Source organism: Convolutriloba macropyga, chromosome 4, assembly GCF_964194025.1.
Source record: "Convolutriloba macropyga chromosome 4, txConMacr16.3, whole genome shotgun sequence".
NCBI lineage: Eukaryota > Metazoa > Xenacoelomorpha > Acoela > Convolutidae > Convolutriloba > Convolutriloba macropyga.
Window position 1 is genome coordinate 44,777,355 of NC_134471.1, and position 13,464 is coordinate 44,790,818.

The following is a 13,464-nucleotide window of genomic DNA, read 5'->3' on the forward strand; positions in this document are numbered from 1 at the left end:
TACTGTCATTGACTTATTCCTTCTACACGTATTTCAAGTACCCCTTAATATCTTAGTTCCTCTAGCTGAGACAACCCCTCTTATATTAATATAACCACTATAATGTCTACCACCAACACAATATGAATTAGTTTTGAACTTATTTAAAAAACTCATTTCTATATATAAAAAATAATAGAAGTTAAAAAGTATAATCCCTTTGTTGTTATTAAACCTAAGCCTAAGCCTAAGGTTAGGCCCAAGGCTAAGATTAAGTTTGAAGCTGGAGGTTTATCTCTAGAGAATAAAAAGAAATTAGATATTATATATGCTAGGGGTTTTGTAAAGACAAGTAAGAAATAGTTATAATTATAATTATCAGGAACTGCTTCGCAGATGATTATAGCCAGAGATATATCTAAAATAATGACTAGGGCCATGGTTATAATTATAATTATGATATTATATCAACCATCTTATTTCCATCACTATTAACACTAATAACCTTTCTAGTTAATACTAATGCATGACATATAACATCAGCAACTGCAGCACTAAATTTAAAATTAAGTTGTATTAGTTGTGAACCTATATGATCACTTTGATATCTAGTATCAAATACATATTTTCTATAACTTCTTTTGAATGTTCTATGATTTATATATGGTTTTATATTATGTGGTAGCCCATTATAAACTTTTTTAAAGCTAACAATCTCTTTAAAAGCCTCATTATAATTATTGGTACCATAATTAATATTCATTCTATCTTCAGGATAAAACTCGCTACCAATCTTACAATAACATTCATTAATTTCATCATATGAAATGTACTTGCATCATGAGTTTGTTCATTAACATTATTTTTTTCAAAACCAACTATTATATATTGTGGTCTTTCCATCCCACTTTCCATACCTAGATCAAACAGGAAGTTAGTAAGATTGGGTACATTCTTTTAAAATGTCTCTCTTTCATAATGAATAAAGTCTACATTATTCTTTTTACTTAAAACCTTTTGCACAATAATTCTATTTTCAGTACTAGGATCAATACTAGGCACACACCATTGAATATCATTTACAAAACCAAATAGATCACTCATCAGTACTAGTTAATAACTTATACATCAATAGATTAGGATGACAATGATCTACATATTCAATGGTGCTACCACCATTAGTTTCAAGCTTAACTGAACTAAATAATGCAATCAAACTATAATTAACTAATCTGATATTAGCATCATTAGCAAACACACCACCAGCATCATCTAATAAAACAAACTCTATTTCTAGATAGGAATCACGCAAATTTAAATGATTCTCTTCTCTATTGAGTATGATATTAATGTTGGTATTAACTGTATTCATTGTTGCTAGATTATTTGGTTTAAATTTTATAATCTTACTTTTATGTATATCATTATTATAACCATAAGTTGTATTCAAATTAAATTCCGTTTTAATTACATAAAAATTTAACTTTTAATTATAACTAAGACCATAATTATAATTATGACTAAAACCAAAGCTATAATTATAACTATCGGTGTAACCGCTTCGCGGATAACTAAAGCTTTAATTATAACCATAAATATAACCTAATATTCAAATATAACCAAAGCTATAATTATAACTATGGGGCTTCACCCATGTTTCACCATAAATATAATCTAATAATTGAATATAATAAAATGACTGACAACTTCGTTAATCTTATATGAACTACGAAAGATAAATGAAACTCAAAGTAAAACTAAAGAAGAGCCTACACTTACCTTTAGAATGATAAAGCCAACAGAAAAGTTTAACTTTAGTGAACCTATACTTAACTCATCAAAATTAGGTTTAATTGGATTGTCGGTTTATAATTCGGTGTTTAATGTGAATAGAATGAACAATCAATTCATATATGATATCAAGGGTGAAACATGGTCAGAAACCCGTATTTTAGCTGTTTTACCAGGAGCATCTGAATTATTCGAAATAGCAGAATTAATAAAAGAGGAAACTAATGGTAATATTATAATAGAATCTGATAAGAATACAATGAAAAGTTTAATGGAAAAAAGCAGGGTGCAAAGAACTTTGAATCAGAAAATTATTTAGCCCCATTACTGGGCTTTAGAAAAATAGTATATGAACAATGTAAATATACATCTCAGAAAATTGTTGATACTATGGGTTTTAGTAATATTAACATTCATTGTAATGCGATATCTTGTGTTAAAGATAATGGGAATAACAGAGACATACTATATACTTTTACTCTAACAGAACCACCAGTTACTTGATAAATATTATACCAACTAATATCTTGTATCAAAATGTAAGTAAAGATAAAATAGATTATATAGAGTTTCGTATTAAAGATGAGCATGGAAGACCTATAGACTTTAATGGTGATGTTTTAAGTTTTACTTTACATCTGGCGTAGATATAAACTTAAACTTAAACTAAACTACAAAACTCTCCGATCCCAATTAATTTTTAGTTTACCATTATTGCTTTTATTTTTAGTTATATCAATGACAATGTAATTAAAAGGCTCTTTACAAAGCTTATTACATATTTTAGCAAAATCATTATAACCAAGTGAAACATTATTAAAGAAATCTTGATATATAGATATGAGGACGTTACCTCTTTGTTCAAATAAAATAAATAGATTACAATTCTCTCTAACACTCTGTCCATCTATTGTTAATAGATTTTGATTAAGATATATCTATCATATTGCAATTATTATGTCTACCTCTACAATTAGTTTCTTTAAGTCTTTTGGTAGTTGACCGGGAGAGGGTAAATCTTTTATATCTTTAACAAACTCGACATCTGCTTTATGATTTAATCTCTCTACACCCTCATATTGATCACCAGTAGGACCAATGATGTATAGCTTATCAAAGTATATTCTAACCAGAATTAGTTTTTTAATGAGAACGTCTTGCCACATTCACTAGGACCAGATATTATACATCTAAAGTTCTCAGGGAGTGTAGCTTCAGTGATTATATTATCATCATTTAGCCATGATTGTAGATCTTCATTTATGTGTACAGAGATATTGCTACTAAGACATTCTTTTTTGTTAGAATTACTCCTTTGATGTTTTTCATCAAATAGATATATAAAATTATCATTAACATTATCATTATCATTAACATTATCATTATCATTAACATTATCATTATCATTAACATTATCATTACCATTATCATTATTAGCAAAGCTACTTCGTAGATCATTGTCATTATCATTATCATTATTAGCAAAGCTACTTCGTAGATCACTATCATTATCATTAACATTAACATTAACATTATCATTATCCTTAACATTATAATTATCATTATTAGTAAAGCTACTTCGTAGATCATTATCAATATCATTAACATTATCATTAACATTATCATTAACATTATCATTAAAATGATCATTATTAGCAAAGCTACTTCGTAGATCTTTACTACAAGCTAAACAAAAACGCTCATTATATATTCCTGGATATTTACATTGATTAACAAGAATATTCACACCTTTGTTAATTTTAAATCCTCTACAATAAGATAGATCATATATAAGCAATAAGCCCCACAATAAGATTCAACATAATGTTGTATTCTCTCATTAGAGCCTAGATCAACATATTCTTCTAAAAATGTTGGTGGTGTTTCTACACCAAAACTATCAAAGTAATACACAGAACCACCTTCTCCTCTTATAATTAAAACCCAATGTGTACCATCAGTTGGATGTAGATTCACAATAATGATGACGTTAGGTACACTTGTGTTATCTAGAGACTGATCTCTCATTACTATTTCAATTGGTGTTAGACTTATATGTTTTCCTATATCTTTTATTCTGATATCCCTCATAGCATTATTATCAATATTAAATTTATTTTTGAATTTCTCAAAAGTTAGGATAAGCATTTTTAATAGGTATAAAAAAGGAGACGGGTAGCGCAGTTATAACTTTTATTTTCTTAATTGGAATTAGTTATATAATATATGATTCAATACCAAGTAAATATACAAAACTAGAAGAAAGCTTTGGTGGATTTATGAATAGGAGTCTAGTTGGATTTGAATATAAAAAGTCACCATTACATACTATTGTTTATGGTAGAACTGGTACAAGCAAGACATATTTTATTAGACAATACTTAAAGTTATACCTAGATCCGCGAACAGACTCCGTCTGTGGTAAACCAAGCGGTTACACCGCTCAAAACCAAAACCAAAACCAAGACCAAGATCTGCGAAGCAGTAAACCACGAACAAAGTTCGTTCATGGATCTGCGAAGCAGTTTGGTAAACCCCAAACAAAGTTCGTTCACCGATCAAGCTAAAAATATGAAACAACTCATGATAATTGCTACAGATAGATATACTATTAATCACGATAATTATCAGTTCTACTTTAATAAACTTCTTACATTAAAAGGTAATAAAATACAGAATGATGTTTTAACAAAAGAAATGATTAAAGCTGATGGTTTTAGGTTAATATCAACTATTTTAGGCATTATAGGTACATATTTTATGATATATAATTATATGAGTCCTGATACAACAGTAAAAACTGCTGGACATTTGGCAACGAGTGCAAATAATATATTGAATAGAGCAAGTACATTGGTTAACTTTGGATATGGGGAAGAAAAGCAGCTACAAGGAGAATATATAAATAAAGAGACTTGAATTTTAAAGAAAGAGTGACGAAGGTATTTAAACAGAATATATGAGAATAATGAAGAATTTAAAGGAGAAATTAAAAGTTTTGTTAGAGATAAAACGGAATAAGACCTTGAGGGAATTTTAGATAGAAGATATAAAACTAATACACTCAATACGACGGGAAAGAAATATTTAAAAGAATATGTCGAGTATAAAGATAATACTAAAGATGTAATTGAAATCTTGGCTAAATATGTTGACTGTAATTGAAATTTGTCCAATTATAAATGTTTATAAAATGTTTAGAGTGTAAACATAAATGTGGACTCCCTTTTAAATTAGCTGTTCATTATTCAATATATCATGAAGATACAATTAGTAAATGTGCATGTGGTGATAAAACATTAAGTGGTATTTGTATCATTGAACTTGCTCAATGAAGTTGTTTTTGCAAATTAGCCGATGAAAACTGATTGATCTTTTAATGTTAATGATAATGTTGATGTTAATATTAATAATGATATTAATGTTAATGTTAATGATAATGTTAATGTTAATGATAATATTAAAGATAATGTTAATGTTAATGATAATATTGATGATCTACGCAGTAGCTTTGCTAATAATGTTAATCAAAGTCCAAATCCAAATCCAACTGTTAATGTTAGTGTTAATCCTAGAAATAATAAAGTCTTAACTTGAAATTGTGATAAATGTAATTCTGTAAAACCACTAACTGATTTTGATGAGAGTAAGTATACTTGTAGAAATTATACTTCAGCTAAATTTAATTGTCTATATTGTCCTTCTGTTGTGAGATATGATGGAATAAGAGCTCATGTAAACAAACAACGTCCAGATTTAGAATTAACTAGAGGATTTATTAGAAAATTAACTGAGAGATCAGTGGAACTGGCTCCCAGATCAACAAAGTTGCCACTAAGTGGATCAGTGGAACTGTTTAACAGATCTGTTATTAACCAAACTGGGGAAAATTGCTCGTGTAAATATTATATTTTTGTATCATTTCCTATTATTAATGGAATAAATATAGAAAAAGTAAAAGAGAATATAAATTTATTGAAGAGTATAGATATTTTAAAATAAAAAATATAGAAGAACAAAAAAATAAAAATTTATTAAAAAATTTAGATAATTTTAAAAATTATTTAAAAAAGAGGGAAATCACTCTTTAAGCGTGATTTTTGTACTGGGGCATCACTCCGATAGGGGCGATTTAGCTCTTAAAGAGTAATTTGCAAAATATTAGCAAAATTTAAAAAATTTATAAAAGAGTTAAGCTGGTTTTTTATTCAGGTTATTTTCGCAAGCTGGTTTTACGTGCTTGTTACACGGGCTCACTAGTTATACTGAAAAACACTGATCACTGTGTTTCCACCGATGTCGGTGTTTTTGACTGTATACCCATCACAGTGTGTCCCATATACAGTCTCACAGCAGGGATCATCCTTTTTAAGAACTGTGAATTTGGTTTTTTTATCTAACTTAGTTTTATAGCATTTCATCAAATCCTGAAAGACGACTTCACCGATCGGGGGACGTTCACTGGAGTCAGTGAGGAAGGAACCCCAAACCTTCCGTTTGCTAAAGCAACTTAACTAGACTCGATGATTTAACCACTAAACCAAGTGAGACAGAAAGTTTTAGTTTTAGATTGATTAAATATTGATTAGGAGGATATAAAAAATTTTATTTTTTAATGTTTTTTTCAATTTTTTTTCAAGTTTTCTTTTTATGTTCAAGTTTTTTGTTGCAAGTTTGTTTACGTGCTTTTTACACGGTCTCTCAAGTTACACTAGTATCTGGGATACGTCCGCCGGAGTTGGTGGGGATGGCGAAGCATGACCGAAGGTCAGTCTGCGAAGCAGTTCCAATGATAGAAGCCAAACTATCCGTCTGATAATGGACAATTACCAGCTTAAATCTGTACTAGTGGATCCACGAAACGGCTTCGCCGATTGCACTAAGTGAGACAAGATATGATAGATTTTGAGTGAATATAAAGGTAATATGTAGTAGTGGATAAAAGAACGAAACTAACAAGCAGTAATATTTGGCCGTACTCGACAAACGCGATTGCCGGACTCGACAAACACTAGTGGTTTGCACTAAGTGAGACAAGAAATGATAGATTTTGAGTGAACATAAAGGTAATATGTAGTAGTGGATAAAACAAGGAAACCAGCAAGCAGTAAAATTTGGCCCGATTCGACATGCGCGATTAGCGTTAAGAGAAAGGGTCAAATTTTACTGGTGGTTGGTTTCCTTGTTTTATCCACTATTTTGGCACATGTGAATTGTGAACTTTGCCACTCAAATCCAATAACATTTAAATATTTTAATGGCTGACATTCAATATTTTAATAGAAAAAGACATTTGACTTAATACTAAATTTTTGATTCTGATTGGTTGAAGTAAATCAATTATCTTTTGACTGTTCTGATGTGTAATCATTTTTTGCTTATGATTATTGAGTCAGAACTCATATAGCAAAAACGTAGAATGTTCGTTACTCCGCTCTTGATACAGACTGAGATATGTTTGGTTTTAGCATCGGGACCACCCAGGTTGAGGTCCAGACCCAAATTGCGTTATGATCAGACCCAGTCGAGCGCACACCCGTGGGTTCCCAGACCGAAATTACAGGGTCTTTTCGGAAGTTCGAGCGCACTACGGTCTGGACCATGGTCTGGAGATGGTCTGATCAGAGGTCTGAAATGGAGGCAGCCACAAAGCAGCGTTCTGATCAGAGACTCATCTAAAGTCCGATAGCTCTGATCACAAAACAGGAGTCCAGCCGATATCAGAGGCTGGTCCCCTTCAGAAAAAACTTTGATCAACTGGAGACCACGATGTTTCTTATGGAAAGCTGTCTAAATTCATCCATTGAGTCAGAAATATAGACTAAAAGGTACACTAAATAAATTTTGTTCTCAACAGTTGGGTTTCGTTTTCTTTAGCAATACTTTTATAATTGATTTTTCCTTAGATGAATTAAATACTGCAAACATCAGTTTTCTTGAAATGAATATATTATAGCAAAATTAGAAGATTTTTTCATAAGTAAAATCTTTCTCTGATCAGACTATTTCGAGCGCACTTGGGTCTGATCAGAGGCAATTTCGAGCGCAATTGGGTCTGACCATAGGCGGATTCGAGCACAATTGGGTCTGATCATAACCTCTTCGAGCGCACTTGGGTCTGATCAGAGGCGACTTCGAGCGCAATTGGGTCTGATCATAATCTTTTCGAGCGCACTTGGGTCTGATCAGAGGCGACTTCGAGCGCAATTGCGTCTGATCAGAGGCAACTTCGAGCGCACTTGGGTCTGATCGGAGGTCTAATATTTTTATTCAAATTCATCGCAAATCTTTTTTTTATAGCTAATTTGGCAGTAACATCTCAAACAACGTGTGTGTAAGTTTTTTGTGTGCGTTTATGGGGTAACCGGTTTGTCTGTGTCTTTTTGTCTGTGTCTGTCTGTGTGTGTGTGTGTGTGAGTGTGTGTGTGTTGTGGGTGGGGTTCAAACGAAGGGGTTTAGGGTTGAGAAGAAGGCTGATGAGAGGGGAGTTCAACTCGATAGGGGGAGGAGAGTGGACAATTTAAGTATTGTGGTTAAAGGACGGGAGGGCTGACGATGGCGATTTTGAGTGTTTTTGATCAGAGTGGTCAGCTGGTGAGATGGTCTCGACTGAGTCTGATCAGAGGCTATTTGGGTCTGAAATTGGGTCTGATCATAGTCTGATTAAGGTCTGGGCAATGGTCTGAATTTGAGTCTGGACCATGGTCTGGAGATGGTCTGATCAGAGGTCTGAAAAGTCTGATCATAGGCGGATTCGAGCGCAATTGGGTCTGATCAGAGGCGACTTGGAGCGCAATTGGGTCTGATCATAACCTCTTCGAGCGCACTTTTGTCTGATCAGAGGCGACTTCGAGCGCAATTGGGTCTGATCACAACCTCTTCGAGCGCACTTTTGTCTGATCAGAGGCAACTTTGAGCGCAATTGGGTCTGATCATAACCTCATCGAGCGCACTTGGGTCTGATCACAAATGCTTTTGAACGCAATTGGGTCTCATCAGGGACCATTTCGAGCGCATTTTCTTTCCATTTTTTGTTTTTTTTTTAATGAGAGATGTTGGCTCTGCCAGGAGGCAGCCACAAAGCAGCGTTCTGATCAGAGACTCATCTAAAGTCCGATAGCTCTGATCACAAAACAGGAGTCCAGCCGATATCAGAGGCTGGTCCCCTTCAGAAAAAAACTTTGATCAACTGGAGACCACGATGTTTCTTATGGAAAGCTGTCTAAATTCATCCATTGAGTCAGAAATATAGACTAAAAGGTACACTAAATAGATTTTGTTCTCAACAGTTGGGTTTCGTTTTCTTTAGCAATACTTTTATAATCGATTTTTCCTTAGATGAATTAAATACTGCAAACATCAGTTTTCTTGAAATGAATATATTATAGCAAAATTAGAAGATTTTTTCATAGGTAAAATCTTTCTCTGATCAGACTATTTCGAGCGCACTTGGGTCTGATCAGAGGCAATTTCGAGCGCAATTGGGTCTGACCATAGGCGGATTCGAACACAATTGGGTCTGATCATAATCTCTTCGAGCGCACTTGGGTCTGATCAGAGGCGACTTCGAGCGCAATTGGGTCTGATCATAATCTTTTCGAGCGCACTTGGGTCTGATCAAAGGCGACTTCGAGCGCAATTGCGTCTGATCAGAGGCGACTTCGAGCGCACTTGGATCTGATCGGAGGTCTAATATTTTTATTCAAATTCATCGCAAATCTTTTTTTTGTAGCTAATTTGGCAGTAACATCTCAAACAACGTGTGTGTAAGTTTTTTGTGTGCGTTTATGGGGTAACCGGTTTGTCTGTGTCTTTTTGTCTGTGTCTGTCTGTGTGTGTGTGTGTGTGTGTGAGTGTGTGTGTTGTGGGTGGGGTTCAAACGAAGGGGTTTAGGGTTGAGAAGAAGGCTGATGAGAGGGGAGTTCAACTCGATAGGGGGAGGAGAGTGGACAATTTAAGTATTGTGGTTAAAGGACGGGAGGGCTGACGATGGCGATTTTGAGTGTTTTTGATCAGAGTGGTCAGCTGGCGAGATGGTCTCGACTGAGTCTGATCAGAGGCTATTTGGGTCTGAAATTGGGTCTGATCATAGTCTGATTAAGGTCTGGGCAATGGTCTGAATTTGAGTCTGGACCATGATCTGGAGATGGTCTGATCAGATCTCCTTCGGTCTGGAAAGTCCAATCAGAACTCATTCAGTCTAGAAAGTCTGATGAGAGATAATTTCGGTCTGGAAAGTCTGATCATAGATATTTTCGGTCTGGAAAGTCTGATCAGAGATAATTTTGGTCTGGAAAGTCTGATCAGAAGCAAATTTGGGTCTGGACCTCAACCTGGGCAGTGCAATGCCTACTGAAGCTGAACAGAAGTCCTAGACTAGAGAATTAGAACTCTAAATAGTCAAATAAGCCCTACGATTTGGTAATTGTTCTCAATAAGCCCGTAAGACCTTCTTCAGTTTACGTTTAAAGCTAAGCTACAGAACGCACGTCGTACAAGAGAAAGCAATTTTTTGTTATCAAAGATTTTCCTGCTATTAGTGTTAGTTTCAATGCTTGCGCCCAGTGGATTGCATGCGCCTTCTTTATGTCCAAAGTGCTGGCAGGTATCGAAAGAACAGGTCGGAGTGGTATATCTTTTTTGTGTGCTTTTGCTGAAATATTAAGCCTGGCTGGTTGTGAATCAAAAGATCAGAGTCGTTGATTAATGTTGTCAGATCTATACTGTTTCGGCCTCCCAGTGTCCTATAAGACATCCAGTTACAAATTATATGTTCCTATATAGCACGTCACTATGTTAGAAAATAGTACGTGTGCCGGGGGGTCATAAAAGATTTACGCTAGTGTGAGTGTCATACGTACATTTAAAAAAAATGAACTAAAAACCTTGCGTTTAAAGGTTAGAGATTTAGTTTAATACTTAATTTATTACCTGATTTATGGCCGACCCAGAATTGATAGGTGTCAGAAAAGATTATAGACATTTCATTAGACAAAGCTCGCGCTTTGAGCCAAATCAACATAATTGACATATCTTTGTTGACTTTGTTAAATTACCACGACGATAGAACTGATATTGCGTAATCAAAGAAAATCATTGTGAAGCTGCAAACGCTAACGATTAACTAAATTTTTAAATGACACATCTGAGAATGAAGCTAGAAAATCAGAGCGAGAAAATTGCAAAGGGCAAGAGAAGGCAAACGAAAATGCCAAGGGAGGAGTTGCTACTTTTTCGAAACATAAAAACAAGTGAAATAAAAATTTCAAAACCAGAAAAAAAGCCACAAGAAGCAAGTAGTAGAACAAAAGTACTGGGCAAAATTTAAATAATGATCTCAAGGCAGCTAAAGTGGCTACAAGGTCTAACAGCCGATTTAAACCTGTACCTGAGAATTTAAAGAATTATTTACTGGGCGAGATGAAGAATATTTTAGCAGTCAGGAAACTGATGATCTTCTTGTTTCAGAAAAGCTCACAAAATGGAATCGAAACGAAGTCAAGTTTGTCCGGAGCATCGTATGATGGAGTATCATTATGTTTGTATCTGGCATTGCTAGCCATTTTTGCTTCTTCGTCGCCTCGTATTAAGTTAAACGGTTATGATTTTGACAATATCGTATCAAAAAAGATCTTTTCTCTAGATCATAAATTGAAAATTGAAAGAACCAAATTCGAGTATCGAAAACAATGGAAGAAGGTAGTTTTATATAGCTTCATATAAAACCAAAATTTTGTATGAATGAAGCGGCATTTACATTGTCTGCACTTAAAAAAAATAAGGTATATGACGATATGGTTTTTATTACAGAAAATTTAACAAAACTAAAATCAGTAAATCATTTATACGATGGAGTTCATGTGAGCATTGGGCAGAAAAATTTTTTTGCCATACCAGGTTTTGGAGATAGGACCTTTAAAAATCAACAGGTCGGTAACTGCAAAAGCTTCAATATCGGCGAGGTCAGATTTTTGTTGAGGAGCATAGTCAAAGTTTAATGGCAAAATATGGGAGGGAAGGCGCTATGTATGCGGAATCTGTAGAGTGGTTTTCGCCTACAGGAGAAAAGTTTATTGGAAATGTGTTAATGAATGGAAAAGTTTATGGAAACGTTTTTTTGCAAAAATTTGGGAAAGCTGCTGCAAAGAAACCTAATAAAGTTTAAGGACCCCAAGGTTTTTCGAAAACTGTTCTCATTCAAACACATATTTTGATGATGGCTTAATAAACTTTTTTGAAATTCATGGTAAACAAGCATGCTAAACGATCATACACTTTAATAAAGAGGAACCTGCAAACATTTTTGGTAACAACAAGACCACCTTCATCAACTTGATCACCTTTTACGCAAAAAATAGGAATATTTTGCATTAGAAATCTTAGGTGCAAAAAAAGTAGTTTGTGTGGACCGCAGATGAAAGTAACAGGAGTCCCAGGTTTTCTAATCCAATAAAAATTCAGAACTGACAACTGCTAATCTTAAAATAACCATGGAAATGTGTTTCTTTTAAGCGTTGTTGAAACCCTTATTTCTCACTTCACAAAAAGAGTGAATTATTTTTTATGAAAATTAGAATGCTCCAATGTAAAATTCAACAACTGAAAATTCAAACAAAGACTGAAACATCAAAAAACGTAGTTAGTCAGTAACACTCTTTGAGAAAGGAACTCACAATGAAAGTGCAGGATCTGTTTTATAAGTTTTTAAATGTACCAAGGTCTTTGCAACAAAACTGAAAAGATTGAGGAATTTTAGAAGCAAAAGGGTTTTTTATTCAATAAAGCGGGCAACGAGATCCCGAAAATTGGTGAATATGTGTACTATATGGCAGAATTGTGGAAAGTTTTTTTCGAGATTTCCCCGATAGTGTACCGAGTGGAATCGTGTCTTTCGGGGACTCGGAAAATGTCTTGCCAATATTCGGTCCCGTGCTCTGCAGAGTGAAGTGGAACCGCAAAAGCAGTGCTCGCAATTAGAAAAGTTGAATAGTACAAACTCTTTACTTCAAAAAGACCTCGTCGAGCGAGCTTCGACAGAAAATCCAAAGAGCCAAAGAGACAGAAAGGCCAAAGAGGCAACAAAATAAGCATTAAACAAATGGAGCGCCATTTGTGAGGCGCTACAAGATAATTTAAAAGCAGCGGCTGCCAGAAATACTGACCTGGAGCAGTCCATTGATTTATTGAATCAAGAGTTGGCCGAATAAAAAGCCAATGCTGCTAGAAAGGGCGAAGCCATCGGAAAAATGGAGAAGAGGAAAGGACCATTGCGATCAGAACTTCAGCAGCTGGAACACGATAACCAATTATTGGCCAGTTTTAAAACTTAATTTACTACTTGATTTATGCTGACACAAGGTTGATAGTGTGAGTGTCACACGTATATAAAAACGTGTGTATATATATGAAAAAGTATATATGAAAAAACCTTTGTTTTCAAGGTTAAATATTCAGATTAAAGCTTAAATTATTACGTGATTTATGGCTGACACAAGTTTGATAGGTATCAGAAAGGAAAACGCACCTGTGATTAGACAAAGTTCGGGCTTCGAGCGAAATCAACGAACGTGACATATCACTGTTGAATTGGTTAATTTACCACGGAATTACCACGAGTATAGAACCGGTTTGAGTACCAACCAAAGCGGGGACTAAATTCAATCATTGAACACCAAACTTGCTATCAGAGCTATC